The following is an 18888-nucleotide window of genomic DNA, read 5'->3' as shown; positions in this document are numbered from 1 at the left end:
GGGGGCATGGGGATGAGGACAGGAAGTTCTTTAACTAGACTCATCTCACATTCTTATTGAGATGGTTATTGAAACAGTGATAACTGAAAAAAAAAACTTAATAATAGATGGGGAAATAATAGATAAAATGATCCAGGAGATGCAAGAATCCTAACCTATAGTCGCCTGACATATCCTCAATATACAAGCAAATACAGACTTACTTTCAAGTAGTGGAAAATTACATTTTTCTCAGTAAATAACAGAAGGCATACCACCACAAACATAGTCAATTGATTTTTGACAAAGGCACCATGAAGCAGCATAGCCTTTTCAACAAAAGATGCTGGAACAACTGGAGGCCCATATGCAAAACAAAACAAATTAAGCCAGACATAGGTTCACAGCCCTATGGGAAATGCTCAATGGTGTGTTACACATGGAAACATCATAACAAAAACACATTAAAATATAAAAGTCAAAGGTCTCATAAAACAATCACACAAACGAGGAAGAGAAAAGGATTAAATGGCAACATGACAGAAGTTCAGCAACCCACAAAGACAAAAAGACGGAGAAAAAGAAATAATTTACACAGCTAGAAAACAATTAACAATATGAGAAGAACAAAGCCTCACATATTGATATTAACTTTGAACATAAATGGATTAAGTGCTCCACTTAAAAGGCATAGATTGACAGAATGGGTAAAAAAAATCATTCAATTACATGCCGTTTACAAGCAATTCACCTTAAGACACATAGAGACTGAAAGTAAAGGGGTAGAAAAAGATACTCCATGCAAACCAAACCAAAAGAGAGCAGGAGTAGCCATACTTAGATAAATCAGACTTTAAATTAGGTACAAAAAGAGACAAATAAGGTTATTACATAATGATAAAGGGATCAATTCAGCAAGAGAATATAACAATCCTAAATATATATGCACCCAACATCAGACCACCCAGATTCAAAAAATATTACTAGACCTAAAGAAATAGACAGTAGTGCAATAATAGTGAGGGATGTCAACACCCCACTCACAGCACCTGACAGATCATCATCAAAGAAACATCAGACTTAAATTGGACTTTAGACAAAATGGATTTAACAGACATTTATAGAACATTCTACCCAACTACAAAATATACGTTCTTTTTATCAACACATGGAACATTCTCCAAGATAGATCATATGTTAGGCCACAAAAGAAGTCTTAACAAATGTAAAACAAAATCAAAATCATATAAAGCATCTTCTCAGACCACAGTGGAATAAGAGTAGATTACAAACAGGACCTTCAGAAACTATACAAATACGTGGAAATTAACCAACGTGCTCCTGAATAATCACTGCGCCAATGAACAAATAAAGATGACAATTTTAAAAATTTTTTGAAATGAATGAAAATGAAAACACAACATACCAAAACCTGTGGGATACGGCAAAAGCACTACCAAGAGGGAAGTTTATGGCATTAAATGCCTACATCAAAAAAGCAGAACAATCACAAATTAACAACCTAACATTGCAACCGAAGGAATTGGAAAAACAAGAAAAAAACCAAACACAAGGTTAGCAGAAGAAAAGAAATACAAAGATTTGAGTAGAACCAAATAAAATTGAGACCAAAAAAATACAAAGAATCAATGAAACAAAAAATTGGTTTTCTGAAAAAATAAAATTGATAAGCCACTCGCTAGAATAATCAAGAAAAGAGAGAAGATCCAAAAATACACAATCAGAAATGAAAAGGGAGACATTACAACTGATTCCACAGAAATTCAAATGATCAGAGACTATTATGAACTACTATATGTTCATAAACTACAAAACCTAGAGGAAATGGATAAATTTCTGAAAACATATAACCTCTCAATATTGAACCAATATGAGCCAGAACTCCTGAATAGATCAATAATGAGTAACAAGACTGAATCAGTAATTTAAAAATCTCCTAACAACAAAAGGTCCAGGACCAGATGAATTCACAGCCAAGTTTTACCAGACATGCAAAGAACAGGTACCAATATTATTGATACTGTTCTAAAAGATTGAGAAGGAGGGAATCCTCCCTAACTCATCCTATGAATCCAGTATCACCCTGATACCAAGCTAGGATAGGACACAACAAAAAGTAACACTACAGACCAATATTCCTCAAGAATGTAGATGCAAAAATCCTCACCAAAATACTAGCAAACTGAATACAACAGTACATCAAAAGGATAATTCATCACCATCAAGTGAGTTTGATCTCAGGGATGTAAGGATGGTTCAACATACACAAGTCAATAAATATGATTCACCACATAAACAGAATTAAAAAGAAAAAAACATATGAGCATCAACAGATACAGAAAAAGTATTCAATAAAATCCAACACCTTTCATGATAAAACTCCTCAAAAACTCAGCATAGAAGGAACATACCTCAAAATAATAAAAGCCATATATGACAAACCCATGGCCAACATCATACTGAATGGGGAAAAGTTGAAAGCATTCACCCTAAGAACGGGAGCAAGACAAGGGTGCCCACTGCCACCACTTCTATTTAACATAGCACTGGAAGTCCTAGCTAGAGCAATCAGGCAAGAGAATAAAATAAAGAGCACCCAAACTGGAAAAAGAAATGTCTAATTATCTGTTTGCTGATCACATGATCTTATATCTTGAAAACCCTAAGGACTTATCAAAAAGAATCCTAGAGTTGATAAGTGAATTCAGCAAAGTCTGAGGTTATAAAATCAACATACATAAATCAATAATATTTGTATACACCAATAACAACCAAACTGATAACCAAATTAAGAATGCAATTCCATTTCTTGGAATATATTTAACCAAGGAGGTAAAAGATTGCTACAAGGAGAACAACAAATCACTAAAGAAAGAAATCGTAGATGATACAAACAAATGAAAAAACATCCCATGCTCATCAATTGGAAGAAACAATATTGTTAAAACGACCACACTGCCCAAAGTGATCTACAGATTCAATGCAATTCCTATCAAACTACCAACACCATCTTTCATGTAATTAGAAAAAAACAATTCTAAAATTCATATGGAACCAAAAAAGAGCTTGAATAGCCACAGCAATCCTAAGCAAAAAGAACAAAGCTGGAGGCATCATGTTACCTAACTTCAAATTATACTACAAGGATATAGTGACCAAAACAGCTTGATACTGGTATAAAGCTAGAAACATAAACCAATGGAACAGAATATAGAACCCAGAAATAAAACCATATAGCTACATCCAACTGATCTTCAACAAAGCAGACATTCAGGTGATACGTGCACTAAAAGCCCAGACTACGCCACTATGCGTGTAACAGAATTCAACTTGTACCCACTAAATGGATTTTTTAGAAAACTGAATAAAATAACCCAATAAAAAATTGGAAAAGATATGAACAGATACCTCATCAAGAAACATATACAGATGACAAATAGAAATATTGTAAGATGTTTAACATCATTTGTCATTAGGAAAATGAATATTAAAATGAAGATGAGATACCATGATACATGTATTGAAATGACTTCCTTGCTGGTGGAATTGCATGCTCTGGCCACTTCAGAAGATAATTTGGCTAATAGCCTTGCCATACAGTCCAGTAATCATGTTCCTAAATATTTGCTCAATTAATTTGAAAACTTACCTGTAGTAAAATTGCACACGAATGTTTATAGCAGCTTTACTCATAATCAAAAAAATGAAAGGAACCAAAATGTCCTTCAATAGATGAGTGGATAAACAAACTTTGGTAGACCCATCCAATGGAATACTATTCAACAGTAAAATGAACTATAAACCCATGCAATGATGTAGATTAATCTTCAGTACATAGCACAAATTGAAAGAAGGTAGTCTGGAAGGCTACACACTGCATGATTCCATTCATATAACATCCTGGAAAAGGCAAAACTATAGAGATGGTAAAAAGATTAGTGGTGTCCCATGATCCAGGGGTGGGAGTAGGGGTGAACAAGGGAAGCATAGGGGACTATTTTAGGGCAGCAAAAACACTCTGTACAACACTGTAGTGCTGGACACATGGTACTACGCATCTGTCAACCCCATAGATCCTACAACACACAGTAAGCCTTGATGTGTTCATACTAATAGAAACAACAATGAGGAAGTCCAGGGACCCCATGATAGAATACATACAGTGACAAAAATGTAACTGTATCACAAGTTTAATATGTGACATAGCCTCACTGAAAGGGGTTAGAGGGAGAAAAAGTGTTAACCTAAATAACTCTGGAAATGAGTGCAGAGTGTAGGATGAAAGACAAAAGGAAATGTATGTAAGCACCATGCTCTGGTTGGTAAAGTTGTTTGATGCCGAGTTACAGTTTAACAATTCTGAAACTACTACCCAGGTACACCGGTTGTGAATAAACCAACAGGTGGATGGAAGATAGTGGGAGCTGGGTTTCTTACTGTTGGAGTGGGAAGTTACACATAAGCAAGGAGAAAGGCAATAAGGAACCATGTAATATGGGATTAGAGCTAATGCACTCACATTGAGCTTAATATAGATGCAGCTAAATATACAGTATGTCCTCACTTAATGCTGTTGATACGTTCTTGGAAATTGTGATTTTTTAACTGAAATGACATACTGGATAAGGAAACCAATTTTACCATAGGCTAACCCCAGTGAGATTGGCCTTAATCAAAAAAATCCCAAAACAACAAATGCTGGTGACAATGTGGAGAGATAGGAACACTCCTACACTGTTGGTGGGACTGCAAATTAGTGCAACCTCTGTGGAAAAGAATTTGGAGATACCTCAAAGAGCTAAAAATAGAAATACCACTTGATCCACCAATAGCACTATTAGGCATCTACCCAAAAAAACAAAACATCATTTTTCACAGACATAGAAAGAATAATTTTACGCTTTGTATGGAACCAGAGAAGACCTCGTTTAGCAAAAGCAATTTTAAGCAACAAAAACAAAATGGGAGGTATTAATTTGCCAGACTTCAAACTATACTACAAAGCTGTGATTATTAAAACTGCTTGGTATTGGCACAAGTGCAGGGACACAGACCAGCGGAACAGAACAGAAAATCCAAATATAAAACCATCCTCATATAACCATCTAATCTTTGACAAAGCAGACAAAAACATACTCTGGGGAAAAGATTCCTTATTTAATAAATGGTGCTGGGAAAACTGGATAGCCACATGTAGAAGACTAAAACAGGACCCACAGCTTTCACCTCTCACAAAAATCAAATCACGGTGGATAACAGACTTAATTAAACCTTAGGTGGGAAACTATTAGAATCCTAGAAGAAAATGTAGGAAAGACTCTTACAGACATTGGCCTAGGCAAAGAATTTATGCAGAAAACCCTAAGGCAATCACAGCAACAACAAAAATAAATAAATGGGACCTGATCAAATTAAAAAGCTTCTGCACAGCCAAAGAAACAGTCATGAAACAGACAACCTACAGAATGGGAAAAAAATTTTCACATACTACACATCAGATAAAGGACTGATAACAAGAATATATTTAGAACTCAGGAAAATCAGTAAAAAAAAAAAAAAAAAAAATCGAACAACCCTATCAAAAAGTGGGCAAACGACATGAATAGAAATATTTCAACAGAAGATATAAAAATGGCTAACAAACATATGAAAAAATGTTCAACATCTCTAATCATCAGGGAAATGCAAATCAAAACCACAATGAGATACCACTTAACCCCAGTGAGAATGGCCTTTATCAAAAAGTCCCAAAACAATACATGTTGGCGTGGATGCAGAGAGACAAGAACACTCATACACTGCTGGTGGGACTGTAAACTAGTGCAACCCCTATGGAAAACAATATGGTGATACCTTAAACAGATTCAAGTAGACCTACCATTCGATCCAGCAATCCCATTATTGGGCATCTACCCAGAAGAACAAAAGTCATTCTATAAAAAAGACACCTGCACCCGAATGTTTATAGCAGCACAATTCACAATTGCAAAGATGTGGAAACAACCCAAATGCCCATCAATTTACGAATGGATTAGTAAATTGTGGTATATGTATACCATGGAGTATTACTCAGCTATAAGAAATAACGGTGATACGACATCTGTTTGGTTCTCCCAGAGAGAGTTGGAACCCATTATATTAAGTGAAGTATCCAAAGAATGGAAAAACAAGCATCACATGTACTCACCAGAAAATTGGTTTCCCTGATCATCACCTAAATGCACATTGGGAAATGATACCAACTGGATATCAGACTGAGGTGGGGGTGGGGGGGAGGGGATGGAGGTATGACTACATGGTGAGCACACTGTCTGGGGAATGGACACGCTTGAGGCTCTGACTCAGGGGGATGGGCAGGACATGGTCAATATATATAACCTGAGCTTTTGTACCCCCATAATAAGCTGAAATTAAAAAAAAGAAGAAAAAAAAAAAGACATCTGCACCCAAATGTTTATGGCAGCACAATTCACTATTGCAAGGATGTGGAAACAACCCAAGTGCCCATCAATTCATGAGTGGATTAATAACTTTTTTATATGTATACAATGGAATATTACTCAATTATAAGAAACGACAGTGATCCAGCACCTCATATTTTCCTGGATAGAATTTGAGCCCATCCTCTGAAGAACAGGCTCCACATGTACTCGCCATCAAATTGGCACTAACTGATCAACACTATGGTGCTCACATGGTAGTAATATTCTTCAGGGACTGGGGGGTTAGGAGTAGGTAAACTCACAACTAATAGATGCAGTGAGCACTGTAGGAGGGAAAAGGCATGCCTCAATCATGGTTTGGGCGTGGCAAAGTCATAACATGTAACCAAAATGTTTGTACTGCAATAATAATCAATCAATCGGCAGTTCCCCTAAAAAGAGTTAAGTTCCTATAGCATAGAGTACAGCGTGTTGCTTAAAGTCACAGTTTCCAAGAACCTGTCGGCAATGTTAAGCGAAGAGTTACTATATATAGACATAATTCTGCACACACAGGTTAGTATACACACATATTTGTTTATTCTGCTGAGAAAGCTGTTATGAATTGAGTGTTTGTGTCTCTTCAAAATTCATACATTGAAGCTCAAACCCCCAATGTGACTATATTTTGAGATAGGGCCTTTCTGGAGGTAATCAAGGTTAAATGAAGTCATATGGGCAGGCCCCTGATTCAACAGAACAATCATTCAATTCTGCTCTGGTGCCTGACTGCATTTTGGACTCCAGGAACTTCTGACAGTTTTCAGGACATATTTCAGAACAGTAGTAAGTCCTCAATGCCTTTTTCTCTGCGTTGTGACTGCATTGGTGGGGATCAGTGGAGAGCTAGCTTAGGTCTTTCATTCTTGCATAAAATAAAGATCTGAGTGATCACTCCCACATTTGATCCAGTGTTTAGCATTTCTTCCTCTGGATCCAGTACATCCTCCCTAGAGACCTCCTAGATTTCCAGATTGTGGGCTGGTTCATTTACTCAACTAAGAGGGATTGCTCTCCAGATCTTAGAAATGCTTACAGATGGACTGGGCATCTAAGTCCAAAAAACAAAAATACACCTGCACTCAAATGTTTATAGCAGCACAATTCACAATTGCAAAGATGTGGAAACAACCCAAGTGCCCATTAATACATGAGTGGGTTATTAAAATGTGGTATATGTATACCATGGAATACTACTCAACTACAAAAAATAATGGTGAACTAGCACCTCTTATATTATCCCAGAGAGAGCTTGAGCTCATCCTTCAAAGTGAGGTATCACAAGAATTGAAAAACAAGCACCACATGTACTCGCCATCAAATTGGTACTAGCTGATCAACATTAAGGTGCTCACATGGTAGTAATATTCACTGCGTGCCGGTCAGGTCGTGGAGGGGGGTAAACTCACAACTAATGAAGACGGAATGAACTGTATGGGGAAAGCGCATGCCTCTAGCCCTGGCTTGGGTGAGGCAAAGGCATTACCTGTAACCAAAATGTTTTTACCCCCATAATATTCTGAAATAAAAAATAAAATAAATAAATAAAAATATATTAAAAACTGATAGGGCAGATAGTTATTGATGATGCAGATATATAAAAATAAGCACATTATCTCATGGATATTTATAAAATTCTACAAACAAGGAGAGAACATTCTTTTCAAACATACTTAGAACATTCATAATAGTTGATTATGTCCTGAGATATAAACAAAACATAATATGAAAACAAAAAGGCCATAGAAGAGAGACCATATTCTTTGTCATAAAGACAATGACATTAGATATCAGTAAAAAAGTCAATAATAAAAGCTTAAATTACACAGTGGGAAGCTAAAATAAATAAAACCACTTTAGCCTTGAGTGACCATTAGGCAAAATGTTACCCATAACAGACTGAGAGAAAAGTTAAAAATAAATTTTAATAGCATCAAAAATCTAAAAATTAGGGGGAATTATTAAGCAGTATACAGAATAAGAATACAATTACAAAAAGGTGACCCCCTAGTGCCTTCTTCCCTGGGGGCTTTTGCCAATGGTTTTAAAAAGCCCACTTTTAGTAAAATCTTCATTCACAGACACACGTGTCTGAGTCCTGAGGCCACAGAAGGGACCTGCGAGCCCCTGGGCCCGTCCCGTCCACTAACTGCCCGGCAGGCGCAGCGGGGCAGGCTGGCTGTGCTCTGGCAGAACCAAGAACGGAGAAAAAGCCAAGGGGACAAAACGAAGACCTAAAGTAACAGGAAACAAGCAGATAAGAGAAACGCAGCGACCAAACCCGACTCACCTTCCGGCCTCCTTTCTCATCTGGTGGAAGACGCCGGGCCTGGGGGAGGAAAACACCAGCGCTGCCGTGCGATTGGCCGGCGAAGCACTCCCTCCTCATTGGCCCAGGAAGGCGTCTGTGGAAAAGACCCAGAGACTAGGAGACAAAACGTTTCCCCCCATCCAGTGTGGATCTAACAGCTCTTTGTCTCCGCTGTCCCCCAGAGCGGTGGATAGCTCAGAGTTAGGGGTCCCAGGGCTTCTGACTGCAAGGAAGCTCTCTGGCCTCTCCAAAGTGGCTAATTTGGGGAGGGAGGATGACTGTCTTCATCATCTAAACGCTTGGTTCCTTCTTACATCCTAAGCTCCCTCAGGAACATTAGTGCGTCATCTTTCTGCAGTCACGGTCCCCAGAGTGCGAAGGATCCCGTTGACTGCGGTTGTGAGCGTGTAGGACAGGTGCTGAGTTTCAGACGTGAGGTCGGTGTTCCATCACGGAGCACGGTTTTCACTCTCTGTTCCAGCTGCCTTACAATCATCACAGCTGTCTCCAATGTTCATCAAAAACTTCAATGGACCAGGAGTTATCTATTTATAATCACAATTTTGCTTCCTCCTTACAAGAATCCTGAGTTAAGTGCTATTACGATGGTGATGTGAGATTTATACACACACACACATATGGTTGTGAAATATACACGTAAAAAATGTAGGCAATATTATGAAACATTTCAGGAATAACTATAGTCCTAACATAAATATCTCTGGTTCAGAGCTGAGATTAAGAAAGAGACATGATAAGCAACATTGCAGACTCTGCGTAGCCCAATTGCATGCCCTATCCACCCTTGGTGGTTGCCACCTGAAGAGAATTTTATATTACAAAGTAAATTTTATTCCCCCCTGGATTTTATTTTTTCCATCAATATATGGTTCCCATAAGAGGTATGTTTACTTTTGCTCATTTTTTGAATCATAGTGTATGAGTCTGTGACTTGATTCTTTCATTTGCCATGTTTTTGAGGTTTACCGTGTTAATTTATTTTAGCTGCAGTTCATTTCTGTTTACAGCTTTACAGTATTTAAGTGTATGAATAGATCACAATATAATTATCCATTTTATCAGGGACGGGTAGGTAGGCGTGTTTCTCAATTTTTGCCAATATGATTGATGCTGTTTTGAACATTTTCCTCCATCTCCTTAGTTCACAAGACTCTTGAATTACCTGAGTGGAGCTGCTGGGTCACAAAGGCACAGGTTACCTCCTTTGCCTATTCACAAGCGGTTTTACCAAATTACATTACCATCGGGCCTCGGTCAATATCCCCATGTCTGCCTACCCCTGATATTGTCAAATTTTTTAAATACTCACAAAACATTGGTTGAAACATTATTTTATTGTTGCTTTCATTTCATAACCTAATGTTAATACAGCTGAGCATTTTTTTTCATGTTCCTGGGTCACTTGTTTCCTCTTCATTGTTCTGCTTCTATTTCTATTGGCTACTTTTTGTTTTTATTTGTATGTAAAAGTGCTCTATGTATTCTAAAACAGTTACTTGGTCAACTATATATGATGCATATATCTTCTCCCAGTGTGTGGTTTGTATTTTTCTTTCCTTTGATAAGGGGTCATTCACTGAACAGTTTTTATTTTTAATGAAATCAAATTGATCTAGGTTTACTTTATGTTTTCTAAAGTTGGGGTCTTGTTTAAAAAAATGATTCCCTACCCCAAGTCATAAAGATATCTTATATTGTCTTTTAAAATATGATAGAGGTTTCTGTACATTGATTTTGTAACCTGAGACTTTGCTGAATTTGTTTATCAATTCCAGTAGTGTCATGGCAGAATCTTTGGGGTTTTCTAGGCATGAGATCATAGCGTCAGCAAGGAGAGATAATTTGACCTCTTCTGCCCCCATTTGGATGCCCTTGATTTCCTTCTCTTGTCTGATTGCTCTGGCTAGGTCTTCCAGCACTATGTTGAATAGAAGCGGTGATAGAGGACAATCTTGTCTGGTTGCAGTTATAAGTGGGAATGCTTTCAATTTTTCCCCATTCAGTATGATGTTGGCTGTGAGTTTGTCATATATGGCTTGTATCATTTTTAGGCATTCCTAAACACCAACAACAGTCAAACTGAGAACCAAATCAAAGACTCAATACCCTTCACAATAGCAACAAAGAAAATAAAGTACCTAGGATTATATTTAACTAAGAAGGTAAAAGACCTCTGCAGGGAGAACTATGAAACACTGAAGAAGGAAATAGCAGAGGATGTAAACAGGTGGAAAACCATACCATGCTCGTGGGTTGGCAGGACCCACATTGTTAAAATGTCTATACTACCCAAAGTGATCTACAGACTCAATGCAATCCTTATTTAAATACCAACATCATTTTTCACAGATATAGAAAAAATAATTCTATGCTTCGTATGGAACCAGAAAAGACCCCCATATAGCAAAAGCAATCTTAGGTAAAAAGGACAAATTGGGAGGTATCAATTTACCAGACTTCAAACTATATTACAAGGCTATAGTAACTAAAACAGCATGGTACTGGCACAAGAACAGGGACTTAGACCAATGGAACAGAACTGAGAACCCAGATATAAAACCATTCTCATATAGCCATCTAATCTTTGGCAAAGCAGACAAAAACATACACTGGAGAAAAGAATCCTTATTTAATAAATGGTGCTGGGAAAACTGGATAGCCACATGTAGAAGACTGAAACAGGATTCGCACGTTTCACCTCTCACAAAAATCAACTCGTGGTGGATAACAGACTTAAACCTAAGGCATGAAACTATAAGAATGCTAGAAGAAAACATTGGAAATACTCCTCTAAACATTGGCCTAGGCAAAGCATTTATGAAGAAGACCCCAAAGGCAATCAAAACAACAACAAAAGCAAATAAATGGGACCTGCTCAAATTAAAAAGTTTCTGCACAACCAAAGAAACTATCACAAGAGCAAACAGACAACCTACAGAATGGGAGAAAATAGTCGCATGCTACACATCTGATAAAGGGCTGATAACTAGAATCTATTTAGAACTCAGGAAAATCAGCAAGAAAAAAATCAAACAACCCTATCAAAAAGTAGACAAAGGACATGAACAGAAACTTTTCAAAAGAAGACAGAAGAATGGCCCACAGACATATGAAAAAATGCTCAGCATCTCTAATCATCAGGGAAATGCAAATCAAAACCACAATGAGCTATCACTTATCTCCAGTGAGAATGGCCTTTATCCAAAAGTCCCAAAACAATAAATGTTGGCATGGATGTGGAGAGATAGGAACACACATACACTGCTGCTGGGACTGCAAACTAGTGCAACCTCTGTGGAAAGCAATATGTAGATACCTCAAAGAGATACAAGTAGATCTACCATTTGATCCAGCAACCCCATTACTGGGTATCTACCCAAAAGAACGAAAGACATTCTATAAAAAAGACATCTGCACTCAAATGTTTATAGCAGCACAATTCACAATTGCAAAGATGTGGAAAAACCCAAGTGCCCATCAATACATGAGTGAATTAATAAAATTTGGTATATGTATACCATGGAGTACTATTCAGCCACAAAAAACAATGGTGATATAGCACCTCTTGTATTATCCTGGATAGAACTGGAACCCATTCTACTAAGTGAAGTATCCCAAGAATGGAAAAACAAGCACCACATGTACTCACCATCTAAGTGGTTTAAACTGATCAACACCTACATGCACATATAGGAATAACATTCATCCGGTGTCAGGCAGATGGGAGGAGGGAGGAGAAGATGGGTGTATACAAACATGATGAGTGCAATGCGCACCGTCTGGGGGATGGACACACTTGAAGCTCTGACTCGGGTGGGGCAAGAGCAAGCAATATATGTAACCTAAGCATTTGTACCCCCATAATATGCTGAAATAAAAAAGAAAAAAATAAACAATAAAAAAATATGATAGAGGTTTGCTTTCCACTCAGAAGTATTAAGCCACTTGTAATTGCTTTTCTCTGAGATAGGGAGAAAGGGTTTTTTTTTTTTTTTCAATTTAAATAAAAATGGTACTGGCTCAATTTAATGAATAGTTCACCTACCCCACTACCCAGCAATCTGTTACAAGATGACTTCATATTTGCTTACATTTGTTTCCAAGCTCTGTATCTTGTTCCACTGATTCAGTTTGTTCATCCATGTACCAACAATCTTAATTACTATGGCTTTTTAATTAAATCTTTACAGGGTGGGTCCAATTAAGTCATTATCCTCATCTCCCCAGTCTGTTGTGTTCAGGAGTATCTTCATTTATACTAGTCCCCTCTGTTTTTCACATACATTTTAGAATTATATTTTGACATGAAAATTTCTGTTGGGACTTTATTGGCATTTCACTAAACATAGAGATCTATGTGGGGGAATATTCACATCCTTATAAAATTGATCATTCTTATACAAGAACTTAGTTTTATTCATTTTTTTAAAACTTCTTTTATATGGCTGTCAATAAAATTTTATATTGTATTCAGTAACCCTTACAATCCTCTATTAGAATTATCCGCACTTTATATTTTTCTTGTCACTGCACATGACATCCTTTTAAACTTCAAATTCTAACTAGTTTTATTTATAGAAATACAATCAGATTTTTATGTTGATTTTATATTCATCAAAGATGCTTTTAATCCTAACAGTTTTTGTATAGATTTGAGGGGAGGGGATTTCCATAGATATTCAAATTATCTCAAATAATGAACTTTTGCCTCTTTCTTTCAAATCCCTTTTCTTGTCCCACTGAACCGTCAGCACCATGTTGAAATAAGAGGATGATGGAGGACATGTTTGTCTTGTATCTTATTATGAAGGGTATCCTTTCATCATTTTCCTATTCACTATGAGGTTTTTGGTTGCTTTGGTTTTTTTGGAACCCTTTATAGAGTTAAGAAAATTCATTTCTTTCCTAATTTACACAGATACATCTAAGACCATAAATAGATGTTAAATCTTCTATCGTTCCCTTTTAACATGTATTAAGATGATCCTTTTTCTTTTTCAATCTGGTTAATAAGAGATTACCAGAGCACACCCCTCCCGGTTTAAGCAGAATGCTGGCAGGTGGGAACAAGTCACCGGTAATCCTTACAGATCCCCACGTGACCCCTGGGTTAAGGATCTAGGAAGTGTCTCTGCAAATTCTACCACCTGTTAAACATAGCTGTGATTGCATTCATTCCAGATATATCTATGGCATCCCTCAAATTTGAAAGGATCCCTGCCAGGGATGATGTGCATGAGACAGAATATTCCCCTGATGGAGTTTATGGTATAGATGGTTATCTGAAGTTGAGATTGTTGGTGGAGACGTTCTTTCCTCTGGCATTGCCCAAATCAATTATTTTGGAGGTTCTTGACCAGATACCCCCAAATTTTTATGCTTCGCCATCATAAATCAGGTTTGGACTATCTTCTAATCAGCAGATCCTGTGAAGGCCTGGCTGGAGGAAGACAGCTGGGGCCTCCCAATCCAGGGCAGACACGCCCAGGTGTAGCAGGTGTATCTCCATTCCATTGTGAACTTGATCATCAAGAACCTACATCAGCCAATAAAAAGAGAGGGTGGAACTAGTTAATCACTGAGTAGGCATAGCCTTTTTTCTTCCCATTCCTGGTTTGCTTTGGGAACTGGCAAAGGAGACCTGGTGTCACAGTTAGTGAGTTACCTTTCTTGCCAATTTGCTGCTTTGGATTTAAAAATCCCTTTACTTACATTGTTACCTTAGTTCTCTGATTTTCTTATGTTTCAACTTGTTTTTCTCTTTTGCTGTTTTCAAATTTATTTATCCTAAATTGACAGATAAAATTGTATTCATTGTTACAATGTGATGTTTTGATGTGCATGACATTGTGGAGTGGTTAAGTCTCGCTAACTGATCACTGCAATTTTATCAGGAGTGCCATTCTTCTATTTGATGTGTGAAGTATTGGGGAGGGAAAGGATATCTTATTTTTACAATTTTTTGAGACATAAAATTTCTACATATTGGGCACATGTGACACCTTGTTACATGCAGAGTACATTACAATCAAGTCAGGGTATTTAGGATGTCTGTCTCCTTGAGTATCATTTCTATGTATTGGGAACATTTCAAGTCCACTTCTAGCTATTTTGAAATATACAACACATTATTATTAACTATAGTCACCCTACTGTGCTATCAAACATTAGAAGTTATTCCTTCTATCTAACTGTATGTTTGCACCCATTAACCAATCTTCCTCCATCCCCACCCCACACATACCCTTCCCAGCCTCTGGCATCTCCCATTCTCCTCTCTACTTCCACAAGATCTGCTTTTGCTCCCACATATGATTGAGAACACAAGATATTTGTCTTTCTGTGCCTGGCTTTCATTTAGCACAATGACCTCCAGTTCCACACATATTGCTGCAAATGACAGTAGAAAAGGGGGCTCTAAATGGTCATGTATAGCTTTCCTGCTTTTAGGAACACTCAACTGACCTGTTAGGTACTAATTGGCTCTCAATTTTGTTTGCCTGTTGAAGTTCCCTGGGGAAATGTAACAATACACTGATTCCTGGGTCAAACCTCTGAAGTCTCTGATTTATAGCATAGGTATCTCTGGACATTGGATTTTTGAGAACTCCCCAAGCAATTCCTCTGTGAGGCACTGCTTGAAGGGCTTGCACTGTCCAACTACATGGTTGCCAGTTACTCAGACACCTTATTGATTAGTCAGGACACTCACACTTTAGCATCAGTTTTTCATGTGAAACTCTCTGCAAGTGTTGGGTCCCATGTACTCTCAGGTCTTAGAATAAGTCTGAGTCACAAGGATGAGGCTCAAAGAAAGATGATGGTGTGAAGCAGAAGTCCAAGGAGAGAAGAGTTTGAGAATTTGGGGAAGGGCTGGACTTTCTGAGGCTTAACTTTTACTAATACCTAATCAACTTGTGTTCATTGATAAAACAGAGACCCAAGATTTAAAAGAAGAAAACACTTATTTCTGTTACATAAATGTAGCCAGTGTTCAACAAATTTGCTGTGAACCCTTGAAAGACACGAGTTTGAACTGCGCAGGTCCACTTATACGTGAATTTTAAAAAATAACTATATTGGAAAATTTGGGGGAGATTTGTGACATTTTAAAAAACTTGCAAACAAACCACATAGTCTGGAAACATTGAAAAAAAATTAAGAAACTTAGGTATGTCATGAATGCATAAGACATATGTAGATACTACTCTATGTATTAATCAACTGTTTGTTATTGGTAAGGCTTCTGGTCAATTGTGGGCTATTAGTAGTTAAGTTTTTGGAGAGTCAAAAGTGATACTCAGATATTTCGACTGTGTGGGGGTCAGTGCCCCTAAACCCCACATTTTTCAAGGGTCAGCTGTATTTTCTTCTAGTGATATGTTTGTCTAAGAAACTGGAGTTACCTTAAGGACTCTTAAATGGTTTGTGTTTCCCTAAACATTATAGTATGAGTTTTTTCTCAAGTGTTGTTTGAAGGACAATTAAGTAGGTTTATAATACATGCTGGTGGTGCTCCAGAAATCATGCCCTTGCCAATCTTCTCTTGTTTCTGATTTTATACTATCATATAGGACAATTTAAAGAAGATCATATAAGCTTTATGCCTTGCGATTCTGCTCCATGGATTCCTAAATAATACAATGTTGAGTCACAGTGTTTAAATTCATTAAAAGCTTTTATTACTATTTTCCCAGAGGGTGAAACACTGTCTTACACCACAGTTTCATACACTTATCTGACCACTCTGTGAAGATGCTTTTTTGATTGCTTGAATTTGCCTTTGAGGGACTATAACGTGCCTGTTTTGTATATGCATGTCTTCACCATTAGTAACTTGTCTATTTTCAAGTTTTGTATCTAATTGGTTATTTCCTCAGTTATTACAAATAGAGCTCTCAAAGCAAGGATAACTTTAAAATCTTGTTTCTTTTACTATTTTGTCTTTATCCATTGCTTTCATGTTTAAATGTTTTTCTTGCTTCGAAGGTCAGATACACACACCTCTCCCTGTGTTTTTATTAAGTTGCAATCATATTCACTTTAAAAAATACAATCGACTCTTTTATGTACCTGGAGTTTGTGTGGAGTGTGATGTGAAGCTTGTGTTTTCCTTATATCTAGACAGTTAGCCATTTTTCTCAGTGCCATTTAATGTATATTCCACTTCAATGTGGATTTGTAATGCCACTATTATAACATGCTTAGTTGGGGTTGCACATAGTTACATGCACACACCACACATATGTATCTGTTACCTTTGCTCTATGGAATATTAACTTTGTTGCAACAGATGTCCTCCAGGAGAGGTACGGAACTTCTTTTAAGTGATTACTAATTTTGCAGTCTGGTAAAATTCTAAACTTTAGTTACACAATTCTTCTTTGGTATCCTCTGACATATAATACTTTATGACCTGAAATATCACTTCAGGGTGGGAGGAGAGAAATCCCATTGAGATCACTAAGGCAATTTTATTAACCATATGAGCAGGAAAAGAATTCTCGTTGTGATGCGAATATGCTAAGGGTCAATTATGGGTCTAGAGGTTGAGACTATTGAGGAGAAAGAGAAACACATGATCCTGCCCTGGTGGAGATTTCAATTTAAGGAAGTAATTAGACCTTAAAGCAAATCTTGTCTAACTAACAATAAAATGTTAATGGTGTTGCCTGCTGCAAGGTGAAAGACAGTAAATGCAAAAGTTTACAGGGACATAATCCAGGCCATGAGGCTATTTCGTGTTAGTCTGTATTGTGGGGGGACCCAACACCACCCCCAAGTCTGGTGATTGGCTAGGAGAACTCTTAGGACTCAGCATACAGTCATACAGCTATGGCTGTATTACAGTGAAATGATACAAAGCAAAATCAGCAAAGGGAAAAGGCACATGGGACAAAGTACAGAGAACACCAGGCTTCATTCAGCATGGTATGTGAGCTCTGCTAGCTCATGTGCCTCCTTCTGCCAGTCAGGCATCAATGTCAGATGTTTCTGTGATACCGGTGGTTCTCTGTATGGCATTTGGTACATCTTATCAGCTTCACCAGTGGTTTCTTTATGCCAAATAACCCAGATGCAGTTGGATGTCTAGTTAGCTTTATTTCGTAGTTGGAGATTGAGCAGTTTGGCTTTGAGCAGACACCTGCCATCCTTCAGCACTCATTTGCTCCTCAAAGGGAAGACTTATCCTTTATTTTACACGTCAAAGCATTTTCCATAAAACCGCAGAGAAGTTGGCCAATCCCCATCCACCCGTGCCTCATCAGATCTTCCCTCTCCATCCTTGTATTAATAAAATCTGAGCACCTTGGCTATGTTGAGTCAGGGATCTGGAATGAATTCTCCTTCAGACACCTGCAATGCCTATTCCACATGACCCTGTGTGACGATGTCAGGATCAGATGTTGAAACTTGGGTACAGGGAGTTCCAGGGGTTTAGGGGCTGATTAAAGAGAGAAGATAAACAAGAGGTGACACATGTGCACATATGCTTTATTGGGTGGCATTTTGACAGGTTTGCACGTAGGGGATGCCCCTTACAGCAGGGGTTTGTCCAGGTGCTACAGCAAGTGGGTGCCTACTCAGAAGGGGAGTAAGACAGGGGCCTCCTGGGGGAGAGGGGAATTAGAGAGGTGGCTTAGGTGTGTAGGTAATATCCCACAGAGGCACAGTGGGGAAGCTCTCTGGTCCGGGAGTTCCAAAAGGCAGTAGCGGGTTCTGGTCTTTCTGGCCTGGGACTTGTTGCTGGCAGGTGTTGGCAGCAGTTTTGTGGAATATGCAAAGCAGGCAGGCTCTATATGGCTAAAATTCTGCTTATTTGGGCTGTGTTTAAAACAACTGGATGTACAAAAACTTAAGTATGGGGCCAGTGGGCTTTATGAGCGAATGCATTTCAGCCTGTGGTGAAAAAATAACCTAGGGGCTGTCTTCAGCTCACTTATGTAGCAACAGACATGATAGAGCATATCCTAACACTTAGATTTTTTCAGAAGCATACAAGACCACAAATAAAGCACGTTAAAATAACAGTTGCTCTTCAATGGGAGTCCTGTACAGATTATTTCAGGAAAG

Source organism: Lemur catta, chromosome 19 (genome assembly GCF_020740605.2).
Source record: "Lemur catta isolate mLemCat1 chromosome 19, mLemCat1.pri, whole genome shotgun sequence".
Lineage (NCBI taxonomy): Eukaryota > Metazoa > Chordata > Mammalia > Primates > Lemuridae > Lemur > Lemur catta.
This window is presented reverse-complemented; position numbering follows the sequence as displayed.